The following is a 14,914-nucleotide window of genomic DNA, read 5'->3' on the forward strand; positions in this document are numbered from 1 at the left end:
TTTTTATGTTAATGTCTTCTATTTTCATGATACTATATGATATATATTGTCGAAAGTATATAAGTTATTGTGTTAATGTTCATTCTGCCTCAATCACACTAGGGTCGGCCCCGCTCACTGGCAGTCGGTGCCACGAGGAGAGCCAGCAATAGCAGAGGTAGAAGACGATGCTCGAGCGCCATGGAGAGGTGGGTAGCAATGTAGTTCCTTTTTTGGTTGCTTGCGACTCGGGGGGCTTTGTTTCTCTTTGCCTAAATCTTTATATCCTACCGCCGGTTTCATTAGGCTGATGGTTTACCCCTTGTCGCCACCGGCAGTTTTAACTTCACATGGGTGTTTTACCCCACAGTTGGCCAGTAAAAAAAAGTATATATATATAATAAATGTTTATAAAGGAGTTAGATTATTATTATCTCACAATGTTTACGCATATCTCATATGTGTAAACATTACTTCATAATATGTGCTCTTTGCTGGAATTTATTAACTTCACTCCCGATTACATCATGGACTTGGATATCCCGGTTAAAATGTCAGCGCAGAATCATGTCCGAGAGTTCTCACCGTACCGGTACTAGCTTAGGGGCACGTTCATAGAGTTTAGGAGTGGAAAATGATCAATGGGGAGGAATTGTAGTCAGGAAGACCATGATGATTTTTAGAAGTATGATAAGGTACAAATCATAGTTCTTTTCTGAAACCAAGTAACTTGTTTCTTTTGTTTCGAATCAGAAAAGGCATGGAACTGATCCAGCTCATTTTTTTTAGGTACATAATGTTCAACCTAAAATGGTGACAGTGCTTTGTGAAGTCTGGCCACTTGAACCTCACATTTTCTATTTGAGGGCAGATTAATTTTGACGTAAGTGTCTTAAACTCATAAGTATCTGCTAGAAATATTTACTTCGGTATTTACTACTGCATCATTGTTTCAGGTATTCCCACAAGGTTGGGAAAAAACCTACTGCTTGAGATATCTTGAGGAATTTCAAGAAATCCATTTATTTAGGTAACAGGATTTGGGGACCAAACGATGATGTACTTATTTTTTGCACTTGCTTCTCTCCTCACATATTTGTCGTAGATTGGTACATTGTTGGGCAATGTTACAGTGTTAAGCAAGTGTTAAACTAAAAAGTTAGAAGATCCTAAACTTCTATTTAGGATTGACCTCTCTTTTATGTTATTAATTAAATTAAATATGTTATAATACAAACACGTGCATCCGCCTTGAAAGAGTAAAATGCACAGTTGATCCTAAAAGTATTCGAGGTGTGTCACCTAAGTCCTAAAAGTTCTAAAATGCAAAGCTAAGTCCTAGAACTAGTTAAGTTGTCCACTACGGGTCCTAAATGGTGCTGACCAAGTGATACGTCCATTTTGCATCATGCTTTTATATCGATATCTATTGCATTATGGGATGTTATTACACATTATGTCACAATACTTATACCTATTCTCTCTTATTTTACAAGGTTTACATGAAGAGGGAGAATGCTGGCAGCTGGAATTCTGGGCTGGAAAAGGAGCAAATATTAGAGACCTATTCTGCACAACTCCAAAAGTCCTGAAACTCCACGAAAGTCATTTTGGGAATTAATAAAAAATATTGAGCAGAAGAAATACCAGAGGGGGCCCACACCCTGGCCACGAGGGTGGGGGCGCGCCCTACCCCCCTGGGCGCCCCCTGCCTCGTGGGCGCCCCCTGCCTCGTGGGCCCCCTGGCAGGCCTCCGGTGTCCATCTTCTGCTATATGAAGTCTTTTACCCTGAAAAAAATCATAAGCAAGCTTTCGGGACGAGACTCCGCCGCCACGAGCCTGAACCAATCTAGGGCTCCAGCTGAGCTGTTCTGCCGGGGAAACTTCCCTCCGGGAGGGGAAAACCATCGCCATCATCATCACCAACGATCCTCTCATCGGGAGGGAGTCAATCTTCATCAACATCTTCACCAGCACCATCTCCTCTCAAACCCTAGTTCATCTCTTGTATTCAATCTTTGTCTCTAAGTCTCAGATTGGTACCTGTAGGTTGCTAGTAGTGTTGATTAATCCTCGTAGTTGATGCTAGTTGGTTTATTTGGTGGAAGATCATATGTTCAGATCCATTATGCATATTAATACTCCTCTGATTATGAACATGAATATGATTTGTGAATAGTTATGTTTGTTCCTGAGGACATGGGAGAAGTCTTGCTATAAGTAGTCATGTGAATTTGGTATTTGTTTGATATTTTGATGAGATGTATGTTGTCTCTCCTCTAGTGGTGTCATGTGAACGTCGACTACATGACACTTCACCATTGTTTGGGCCTGGAGGAAGGCATTGGGAAGTAATAAGTAGATGATGGGTTGCTAGAGTGACAGAAGCTTAAACCCTAGTTTATGCGTTGCTTCGTAAGGGGCTGATTTGGATCCATATGTTTCATGCTATGGTTAGGTTTACCTTAATACTTCTTTTGTAGTTGCGGATGCTTGCAATAGGAGTTAATCATAAGTGGGATGCTTGTCCAAGTAAGGACAGCACCCAAGCACCAGTCCACCGACATATCAAATTATCAAAGTACCAAACGCGAACCGTATGAACGTGATGGAAACTAGCTTGACGATAATTCCCATGTGTCCTCGGGAGCGCTTTTCTCTATATAAGAGTTTGTCCAAGCTTGTCCTTTGCTACAAAAAGGATTGGGTCATCTTGCTGCACTTTATTTACACTTGTTACTTGCTAGCCGTTACAATTTATCTTATCACAAAACTATCTGTTACCTATAATTTCAGTGCTTGTAGAGAATACCTTACTGAAAACCGCTTGTCATTTCCTTTTGCTCCTCGTTGGGTTCGACACTCTTACTTATTGAAAAGGCTACGATAGCTCCTCTACACTTGTGGGTCATCAAGACTCTTTTCTGGCGCCGTTGTCGGGTAGTGAAGCGCCTTTGGTAAGTGGAATTTGGTAAGGAAAAATTTATATAGTGTGCTGAAATTTACTGTCACTTGTTACTATGAAAAGTAATCCTTTGAGGGGCTTGTTCGGGGTATCTTCACCCCGACCAGTAGAGCAAATAGTTGCTCCTCAACCTACTGAACCTACTGAAAATGTTTACTTTGAAATTCCTTCGGGTATGATAGAGAAACTGCTAGCTAATCCTTTTGCAGGAGATGGAACATTGCATCCTGATTTACACTTAATCTATGTGGATGAAGTTTGTGGATTATTTAAGCTTGCTGGTATGCCCGATGATATTATCAAGAAGAAGGTCTTCCCTTTATCTTTGAAGGGAGATGCATTGACATGGTATAGGCTATGTGATGATATGGGATCATGGGACTATAAGCGATTGGAATTGGAATTTCATCAGAAGTTTAATCCTATGCATCTTATTCATCGTGATCGTAATTATATATATAATTTTTGGCCTCGCGAAGGAGAAAGCATCGCTCAAGCTTGGGGAGGCTTAAGTCAATGTTATATTCATGCCCCAATCATGAGCTCTCAAGGGAAATGATTATTTAAAAAATTTATGCCCGGCTTTCTCACAATAATCGCTCCATGCTCGATACTTCTTGTACTGGCTCTTTTATGATGAAGACTACTGAATTCAAATAGGATTTATTGGAAAGAATTAAACGCAACTCTGAAGATTGGGACCTCGATGAAGGTAAGGAGTCAGGTATAACACCTAAGTTGGTTTGTGTTAAATCTTTTATGGATATCGATGCTTTCCGTGAATTTAGCACTAAATATGGACTTGACTTTGAGATAGTAGCTTCTTTCTGTGAATCATTTGCTACTCATGTTGATCTCCCTAAGGAGAAGTGGTTTAAATATAATCCTCCCGTTGAAGTAAAAGTAGTTGCACCTACTAAAGTTGAAGAAAAGACTATCACTTATAATGATCCTGTTGTTCCTACTGCTTATGTTGAGAAACCACCTTTCCCTGTTAGATTAAAGGATCATGCTAAAGCTTCAACTGTGGTCAAGAAAAGTAATATTAGGACACACAAACCTCCTGAGAAAGTTAAAGTTTAACCTAATATTGCTATGGTTAAATATCTCTTGGCTGATAATATCGATGGGCATGTTATTTACTTCTGTGATGAAGCTGCTAGAATTGCTAAACCTGGTACTAAAGATAAACATAGACCAGTTGTTGGCATGCCTGTTGTTTCTGTTAAAATAGGAGATCATTGTTATCATGGCTTATGTGATATGGGTACTAGTGCAAGTGCAATACCTATTTCCTTATACAAAGAAATTATGCATGATATTGCACCAGCTGAGATAGAAGATATCGATGTTACCATTAAGCTTGCTAATAGAAATACTATTTCACTGATTGGGATTGTTGGAGATGTTGAGGTCTTGTGTGGGAAAGCTAAATATCCTGCTGATCTTCTTGTTCTTGGTTCCCCTCAAGATAGCTTTTGTCCCATTATATTTGGTAGACCCTTCTTGAATATTGTTAATGCTAAGATAGACTGTGAGAAGAATGTTGTTACTATTGGTTTGGGTGATATGTCTCATGAGTTTAGCTTTTCTAAATTTCGTAGACAACCCCATGATGAGGAATTGCCTAGTAAAGATGAAATTATTGGTCTTGCTTCTATTGCCGTACCCCCTAATGATCCTTTAGAACAATATTTGCTAGACCATAAAAATGATATGTTTATGAATGAAAGGAGGGAGATAGATGAAGTATTCTTTAAACAGGGACCTATCCTGAAACACAACTTGCCTGTTGAAATCCTAGGGGATCCTCCTCCTATTGGGGAATGTAGTAATTTCAAAATTTTCCTACGCACACGCAAGATCATGGTGATGGCATAGCAACGAGAGGGGAGAGTGTTCGTCCACGTACCCTCGTAGACCGTAAGCGGAAGCGTTATGACAACGCGGTTGATGTAGTCGTACGTCTTCACGATCCGACCGATCCAAGCACCAAACGTACGGCACCTCCGAGTTCAGCACACGTTCAGCTCGATGATGATTCCCGGGCTCCGATTCAGCAAAGCTTCGGGGATGAGTTCCGTCAGCACGACGGCGTGGTGACGATGATGATGTTCTACCGGCGCAGGGCTTCGCCTAAACTCCGCGACGATATGACCGAGGTGGAATATGGTGGAGGGGGGCACCGCACACGGCTAAGGAATGATCCGTAGATCAACTTGTGTCTATGGGGTGCCCCCCTGGCCCCTGCCCCCGTATATAAAGGAGGGAGGGGGAGGCCGGCCGGTGTTGGAAATATGCCCTAGAGGCAATAATAAAAGTATTATTATTATATTTCCTTGTTCATGATAATTGTCTTTTATTCATGCTATAACTGTATTATCCGGAAATCGTAATACACGTGTGAATACATAGACCCAATATGTCCCTAGTGAGCCTCTAGTTGACTAGCTCGTTGTGATCAACAGATAGTCATGGTTTCCTGGCTATGGACATTGGATGTCGTTGATAACGGGATCACATCATTAGGAGAATGATGTGATGGACAAGACCCAATCCTAAGACTAGCACAAAAGATCGTGTAGTTCATTTGCTAGAGCTTTGCCAATGTCAAGTATCTCTTCCTTCGACCATGAGAGCGTGTAACTCTTGGATACCGTAGGAGTGCTTTGGGTGTATCAAACGTCACAACGTAACTGGGTGACTATAAAGGTGCACTACAGGTATCTCCGAAAGTATCTATTGTTTTATGCGGATCGAGACTGGGATTTGTCACTCCGTGTAAACGAAGAGGTATCTCTGGGCCCACTCGGTAGGACATCATCATATGCGCAATGTGACCAAGGAGTTGATCACGGGATGATGTGTTACGGAACGAGTAAAGTGACTTGCCGGTAACAAGATTGAACAAGGTATTGGATACCGATGATCGAATCTCGGGCAAGTAACATACCGATAGACAAAGGGAATTGAATACGGGATTGATTAAGTCCTTGACATCGTGGTTCATCCGATGAGATCATCGTGGAACATGTGGGAGCCATCATGGGTATCCAGATCCCGCTGTTGGTTATTGACCGGAGAACGTCTCGGTCATGTCTACATGTCTCCCGAACCCGTAGGGTCTACACACTTAAGGTTCGATGACGCTAGGGTTATAAAGGAAGTTTGTATGTGGTTACCGAATGTTGTTCGGAGTCCCGGATGAGATCCCGGACGTCACGAGGAGTTCCGGAACAGTCCGGAGGTAAAGATTTATATATGGGAAGTCCTATTTTGGCCACCGGAAAATGTTCGGGATTTTTCGGTATTGTACCGGGAAGGTTCTAGAAGGTTCCGGAGTGGGGCCCACCTGCATGGGGGGACCTACATGGACATGGGTAGTGGGGGCAAGACCCCACACCCCTGGTCAAGGCGCACCAAGATCCCCCCTTAGAAGGAATAAGATCATATCCCGAAGGGATAAGATCAAGATCCCTAAAAGGGGGGGATAACAATCGGTGGGGAAGGAAATAATGAGATTTCTTTCCTCCCACCTTGGCCAACGCCCCAATGGACTTGGAGGGCAAGAAACCAGCCCCTCCACCCCTATATATAGTGGGGAGGTGCATGGGAGCTATACACGAAGTTCTGGCACAGCCCTACCTCTCTCCCTACTCCTCCTTTCCCATGGTGCTTGGCGAAGCCCTGCTGGATTGCCACGCTCCTCCACCACCACCACGCTGTTGTGCTTCTGTTGGATGGAGTCTTCCTCAACCTCTCCCTCTCTCCTTGCTGGATCAAGGCGTGGGAGACGTCACCGGGCTGTACGTGTGTTGAACGCGGAGGTGGCGTCCGTTCGGCACTAGGATCATCAGTGATTTGAATCACAACGAGTACGACTCCATCAACCCCGTTCACTTGAACGCTTCCGCTTAGCGATCTACAAGGGTATGTAGATGCACTCTCTTTCTACTCGTTGCTGGTCTCTCCATAGATAGATCTTGGTGACACGTAGGAAAATTTTGAATTTCTGCTACGTTCCCCAACAGTGGCATCATGAGCTAGGTCTATTGCGTAGATTCTTTGCACGAGTAGAACACAAAGTAGTTGTGGGCGTTTATGTTGTTCAATATGCTTACCGTTACTAGTCCAATCTTGTTTCGACAGTATTGTGGGATGAAGCGGCCCGGACCGACCTTACACGTACTCTTACGTGAGACAGGTTCCACCGATTGACATGCACTTGGTGCATAAGGTGGCTAGCGGGTGCCAGTCTCTCCCACTTTAGTCCGAACGGATTCGATGAAAAGGGTCCTTATGAAGGGTAAATAGCAATTGGCATATCACGTTGTGGTCTTGCGTAGGTAAGAAACGTTCTTGCTAGAAACCCATAGCAGCCACGTAAAACATGCAACAACAATTAGAGGACGTCTAACTTGTTTTTGCAGGGTATGCTATGTGATGTGATATGGCCAAGAAGAATGTGATGAATGATATGTGATGTATGAGATTGATCATGTTCTTGTAATAGGATTCACGACTTGCATGTCGATGAGTATGACAACCGGCAGGAGCCATAGGAGTTGTCTTTATTTATTGTATGACCTGCGTGTCATTGAAGAACGCCATGTAAACTACTTTACTTTATTGCTAAACGCGTTAGTCATAGAAGTAGAAGTAGTCGTTGGCATGACAACTTCATGAAGACACGATGATGGAGATCATGATGATGGAGATCATGGTGTCATGCCGGTGACGATGATGATCATGGAGCTCCGAAGATGAAGATCAAAAGGAGCAAAATGATATTGGCCATATCATGTCACTATTTGATTGCATGTGATGTTTATCATGTTTATGCATCTTGTTTGCTTAGGACGACGGTAGTAAATAAGATGATCCCTTACAAAATTTCAAGAAGTGTTCTCCCCTAACTGTGCACCGTTGCTACAGTTCGTCACTTCTAAGCACCACGTGATGATCGGGTGTGATGGATTCTTACGTTCACATACAACGGGTGTAAGACAGTTTTACACAGCGAAAACACTTAGGGTTAACTGTAGGGTTTCGTAGTAATTTCAAAAAATTTCCTACGCACACGCAAGATCATGTGATGCATAGCAACGAGGGGAGAGTGTTGTCTACGTACCCAACGCAGACCGACTGCGGAAGCGATGACACGACGTAGAGGAAGTAGTCGTACGTCTTCACGATCCAACCGATCAAGCACCGAAACTACGGCACCTCCGAGTTCGAGCACACGTTCAGCTCGATGACGATCCCCGGACTCCGATCCAGCAAAGTGTCGGGGAAGAGTTTCGTCAGCACGACGGCGTGGTGACGATCTTGATGAACTACAGCAGCAGGGCTTCGCCTAAACTCCGCTACAGTATTATGGAGGTATATGGTGGCAGGGGGCACCGCACACGGCTAAGGAATAGATCACGTGGATCAACTTGTTGTGTCTTTGGTGCTAGCCCTGCCCCTCTATTTATATGTTGAGCCCCGGGGTCGAAACTTGGAGCAAAAGCCTCCTCAAAGTCGGTTTTGCCCGAAAGGCAAGAGTCCCACTCGGACTCCAGGACCAAACGCCACAATCCTTGGCGTCTGGCCCAGATGCCATGGGCCTCGGCGTCTGGCCCAGGGCCAGACGCTAGGGTCTCCGGCGTTTGGCCCCCTGGCCTCCGCAAAACTCCTTTTTGCACCGATCTAAAGCCTCATGGGCTTGACCCCTTGGCCTAACCATATCATCCAATATATGAATCTTTACGTCTCGACCATTTCGAGACTCCTCGTCATGTCCCCGATCTCATCCGGGACTCCGAACTCCTTCGGTTCATCAAAACATGTAAACTCATAATATAACTGTCATCGTAACCTTAAGCGTGCGGACCCTACGGGTTCGAGAACAATGTAGACATGACCGAGACACGTCTCCAGTCAATAACCAATAGCGGGACCTGGATGCCCATATTGGCTCCTACATATTCTACGGAGATCTTTATCGGTCAGACCGCATAACAACATACGCTGTTCCCTTTGTCATCGGTATGTTACTTGCCCGAGATTCGATCGTCGGTATCCAATACCTAGTTCAATCTCGTTACTGGCAAGTCTCTTTACTCGTTCCGTAATACATCATCTCACAACTAACATATTAGTTACAGTGCTTGCAAGGCTTATGTGATGTGCATTACCGAGAGGGCCCAGAGATACCTCTCCGACAATCGGAGTGACAAATCCTAATCTCGAAATACGCCAACCCAACATCTACTTTTGGAGACACCTGTAATGCTCCTTTATAATCACCCAGTTACGTTGTGACGTTTGGTAGCACCCAAAGTGTTCCTCCGGCAAACGGGAGTTGCATAATCTCATAGTCATAGGAACATGTATAAGTCATGAAGAAAGCAATAGCAACATACTAAACGATCAGGTGCTAAGCTAATGGAATGGGTCATGTCAATCAGATCATTCAACTAATGATGTGATCTCGTTACTCAAATAACAACTCATTGTTCATGGTCAGGAAACATAACCATCTTTGATTAACGAGCTAGTCAAGTAGAGGCATACTAGTGACACTTTGTTTGTTTATGTATTCACACATGTATTATGTTTCCGGTTAATACAATTCTAGCATGAATAATAAACATTTATCATGATATAAGGAAATAAATAATAACTTTATTATTGCCTCTAGGGCATATTTCCTTCAGTCTCCCACTTGCACTAGAGTCAATAATCTAGATCACATCACCATGTGATTAACATCGATAGTTCACATCATCATGTGATTAACACCCATAGTTCACATCGTCATGTGACCAACACCCAAAGGGTTTACTAGATTTGGTAATCTAGTTCACATCGCTATGTGATTAACACCCAAAGAGTACTAAGGTGTGATCATGTTTTGCTTGTGAGAGAATCTTAGTCAACAGGCCTGCCAAATTCAGATCCGTATGTATTTTGCAAAATTCTATGTCTACAATGCTCTGCACGGAGCTACTCTAGCTAATTGCTCCCACTTTCAATATGTATCCAGATTGAGACTTAGAATCATCTGGATCAGTGTCAAAAACTTGCATCGACGTAACCGTTTACGACGAACCCTTTTGTCACGTCCATAATCGAGAAACATATCCTTATTTTACTAAGGATAATTCTGACCGATGTCCAGTGATCTACTCCTAGATCACTATTGTACTCCCTTGCCAAATCAGTGCAGGGTATACAATAGATCTGGTATACAACATGACATACTTTATAGAACCTATGGCCAAGGCATAGGGAATGACTCTCATTCTCTTTCTATCTTCTGCCGTGGTCGGGCTTTGAGTCTTACTCAACTTCACACCTTGTAATACAGGCAAGAACTCTTTCTTTGACCGCTCCATTTTGAACTACTTCAAAATATTGTCAAGGTATGTACTCATTGAAAAAACTTATCAAACGTCTTGATCTATCTCTATAGATCTTGAAGCTCAATATGTAAGCAGCTTCACCGAAGTCTTTCTTTGAAAAATTCCTTTCAAACACTCCTTTATGCTTTATAGAATAATTCTACATTATTTCCGATCAACAATATGTCAATCACATATACTTATCAGAAATGTTGTAGTGCTGCCACTCACTTTTCTTGTAAATACAGGCTTCTCCGAAAGTCTGTATAAAACCAAATGTTTTGATCACACTATCAAAACGTTTATTCCAACTCCGAGAGGCTTGCACCAGTCCATAAATGGATCGCTGGAGCTTGCACACTTTGTTAGCTCCCTTTGGATCGACAAAACCTTCCGGTTGCATCATATACAACTCTTCTTCCAGAAATCCATTCAGGAATGCAGTTTTGACATCCATCTGCCAAATTTCATAATCATAAAATGCGGCAATTGCTAACATGATTCAGACGGACTTAAGCATCGCTACGGGTGAGAAGGTCTCATCGTAGTCAATCCCTTGAACTTGCCGAAAACCTTTTGCGACAAGTCGAGCTTTGTAGACAGTAACATTACCATCAGCGTCAGTCTTCTTCTTAAAGATCCATTTATTCTCAATTGCTTGCCGATCATCGGGCAAGTCAACCAAAGTCCATACTTTGTTCTCATACATGGATCCCATCTCAGATTTCATGGCTTCAAGCCACTTTGCGGAATCTGGGCTCATCATCGCTTCTTCATAGTTCGTAGGTTTCATCATGATCTAGTAGCATGACTTTCAGAATAGGATTACTGTACCACTCTGGCGCGGATCTTACTCTGGTTGATCTACGAGGTTCAGTAGTATCTTGTTCTGAAGTTTCATGATCATCATCATTAGCTTCCTCACTAACTGGTGTAGGTGTCACAAAAACAGTTTTCTGTGATGTACTACTTTCCAATAAGGGAGCAGGTACAGTTACCTCGTCAAGTTCTACTTTCCTCCCACTTACTTCTTTCAAGAGAAACCCCTTCTCCAGAAAGTTTCCGAATTTAGCAAAAAAAGTCTTGCCTTCGGATCTGTGGTAGAAGGTGTATCCAATAGTTTCCTCTGGATATCCTATGAAGACGCACTTCTCCGATTTGAGTTTGAGCTTATCAGGATGAAATATTTTCATATAAGCATTGCAACCCCAAACTTTAAGAAACGACATCTTAGGTTTCTTGCCAAACCATAGTTCATATGGTGTCGCCTCAACGGATTTAGATGGTGCCCTATTTAATGTGAATGTAGCTGTCTTTAATGCATAACCCCAAAACGATAGTGGTAGATCCGTAAGAGACATCATGGATTGCACTATATCCAATAAAGTACGGTTATGACGTTCGGACACACCATTACATTGTGGTGTTCCAGGTGGCATGAGTAGTGAAACTATTTCACATTGTTTTTAACTGAAGGCCAAACTCGTAACTCAAATACTCTTCTCTACGATCAGATCGTAGAAACTTTATTTTCTTGTTACGATGATTTTTCACTTCACTCTGAAATTCTTTGAACTTTTCAAATGTTTCAGACTTATGTTTCATCAAGTAGATATACTCATATCTACTCAAATCATTTGTGAAGATAAAAAAATAATGATATTTGTCGCGAGCCTCAATATTCATCGGACCACATACATCAGTATGTATGATTTCCAACAAATCTGTTGCTCGCTCCATTGTTCCAAAGAACAGAGTCTTAGTCATCTTGCCCATGAGGCATGGTTCGCAAGCATCAACTGATTCATAATCAAGTGATTCCAAAAGCCCATCAGCATGGAGTTTCTTCATGCGCTTTACACCAAAATGACCTAAACGGCAGTGCTACAAATAAGTTGCACTATCATTATTAACTTTGCATCTTTTGGTTTCAATATTATGATTATGTGTATCACTATGATCGAGATCCAACAAACTATTTTCATTGGGTGTGTAACCATATAAGGTTTTATTCATGTAAACAGAACAACAATTTATTCTCTTACTTAAATGAATAACCGTATTACAATAAACATGATCAAATCATATTCATGCTCAACGCAAACACCAAATAACACTTATTCAGGTTCAACACTAATCCCGAAAGTATAGGGAGTGTGCGATGATGATCATATCAATCTTGGAACCACTTCCAACACACATCGTCACTTCACCCTTAACTAGTCTCTGTTTATTCTGCAACTCCCGTTTCGAGTTACTAATCTTAGCAACTGAACTAGTATCAAATACTGAGGGGTTGCCATAAACACTAGTAAAGTACACATCAATAACATGTATATAAAATATACTTATGTTCACTTTGCCATCCTTCTTATCTGCCAATCACTTGGGGTAGTTCCGCTTCCAGTGACCAGTCCCTTTGCAGTAGAAACACTTAGTCTCAGGCTTAGGACCAGACTTGGGCTTCTTCACTTGAGCAGCAACTTGCTTGCCATTCTATTTGAAGTTCCCCTTCTTCCCTCTGCCCTTTTCTTGAAACTAGTGGTCTTGTCTACCATCAACACTTGATGTTTTTCTCGATTTCTACCTTCGTCAATTTCCGCATTACGAAGAGCTTGGGAATTGTTTCCGTTATCCCTTGCATATCATAGTTCATCACGAAGTTCTACTAACTTGGTGATGGTGACTAGAGAATTCTGTCAATCACTATCTTATCTGGAAGATTAACTCCCACTTGATTCAAGCGATTGTTGTACTCAGACAATCTGGGCACATGCTCACTAGTTGAGCGATTCTCCTCCATCTTTTAGCTATAGAACTTGTTGGAGACTACATATCTCTCAACTCGGGTATTTGCTTGAAATATTAACTTCAACTCCTGGAACATCTCATATGCTCCATGACGTTCAAAACGTCGTTGAAGTCCCGATTCTAAGCTGTAAAGCATGGCACATTGAACTATAGAGTAGTCATCAGCTTTGCTCTGCCAGACGTTCTTAACATCGTCAGTTGCATCAGCAGTAGGCCTCGCACCCAGCGTTGCTTCCAGGACGTAACTTTTCTGTGCAGCAATGAGGATAATCCTCAGGTTATGGACCCAGTCCGTGTAATTGCTACCATCATCTTTCAACTTTGATTTCTCAAGGAACGCATTAAAATTCAACGGAACAACAGCACGAGCCATCTATCTACAAACAAACATAGACAAGCAAAATACTATCAGGTACTAAGTTCATGATAAATTTAGGTTCAATTAATCATATTACTTAAGAACTCCCACTTAGACAGACATCTCTCTAGTCATCTAAGTGATCACGTGATCCAAATCAACTAAACCATAACCGATCATCACGTGAGATGGAGTAGTTTTCAATGGTGAACATCACTATGTTGATCATATCTACTATATGATTCACGCTCGACCTTTCAGTCTCCGTGTTCCGAGGCCATATCTGCATATGCTAGGCTCGTCAAGTTTAACCTGAGTATTCTGCGTGTGCAAAACTATCTTGCACCCGTTGTAGATGGACGTAGAGCTTATCACACCCGATCATCACATGGTGTCTGGGCACGACGAACTTTGGCAACGGTGCATACTCAGGGAGAACACTTCTTGATAATTTTAGTGAGAGATCATCTTAAAATGCTACCGTCAATCAAAGCAAGATAAGATGCATAAAGGATAAACATCACATGCAATCAATATAAGTGATATGATATGGCCATCATCATCTTGTGCTTGTGATCTCCATCTTCGAAGCACCGTCGTGATCACCATCGTCACTGGCGCGACACCTTGATCTCCATCGTAGCATCGTTATCGTTACGCCATCTATTGCTTCTACGACTATCGCTACCGCTTAGTGATAAAGTAAAGCAATTACAGGGCATTTGCATTTCATACAATAAAGCGACAACCATATGGCTCCTGCCAGTTGCCGATAACTTCGGTTACAAAACATGATCATCTCATACAATAAAATATAGCATCACGTCTTGACCATATCACATCACAACATGCCCTGCAAAAACAAGTTAGACGTCCTCTACTTTGTTGTTGCAAATTTTACGTGGCTGCTACGGGCTTTAGCAAGAACCGTTCTTACCTACGCATCAAAAACCACAACGATAGTTTGTCAAGTTGGTGCTGTTTTAACCTTCGCAAGGACCGGGCGTAGCCACACTCGATTCAGCTAAAGTGAGAGAGACAGACACCCGCCAGCCACCTTTAAGCACGAGTGCTCGCAACGGTGAAACTAGTCTCGCGTAAGCGTATGCGTAATGTCGGTCCGGGCCGCTTCATCTCACAATACCGCCGAACCAAAGTATGACATGCTGGTACGCAGTATGACTTGTATCGCCCACAACTCACTTGTGTTCTACTCGTGCATATAACATCAACGCATAAAACCAGGCTCGGATGCCACTATTGGGGAACGTAGTAATTTCAAAATTTTCCTACGCACACGCAAGATCATGGTGATGGCATAGCAACGAGAGGGGAGGGTGTTCGTCCACGTACCCTCGTAGACCGTAAGCGGAAGCGTTATGACAACGCGGTTGATGTAGTCGTACGTCTTC

Source organism: Triticum aestivum, chromosome 2B (genome assembly GCF_018294505.1).
Source record: "Triticum aestivum cultivar Chinese Spring chromosome 2B, IWGSC CS RefSeq v2.1, whole genome shotgun sequence".
In the NCBI taxonomy this organism is placed as follows: domain Eukaryota; kingdom Viridiplantae; phylum Streptophyta; class Magnoliopsida; order Poales; family Poaceae; genus Triticum; species Triticum aestivum.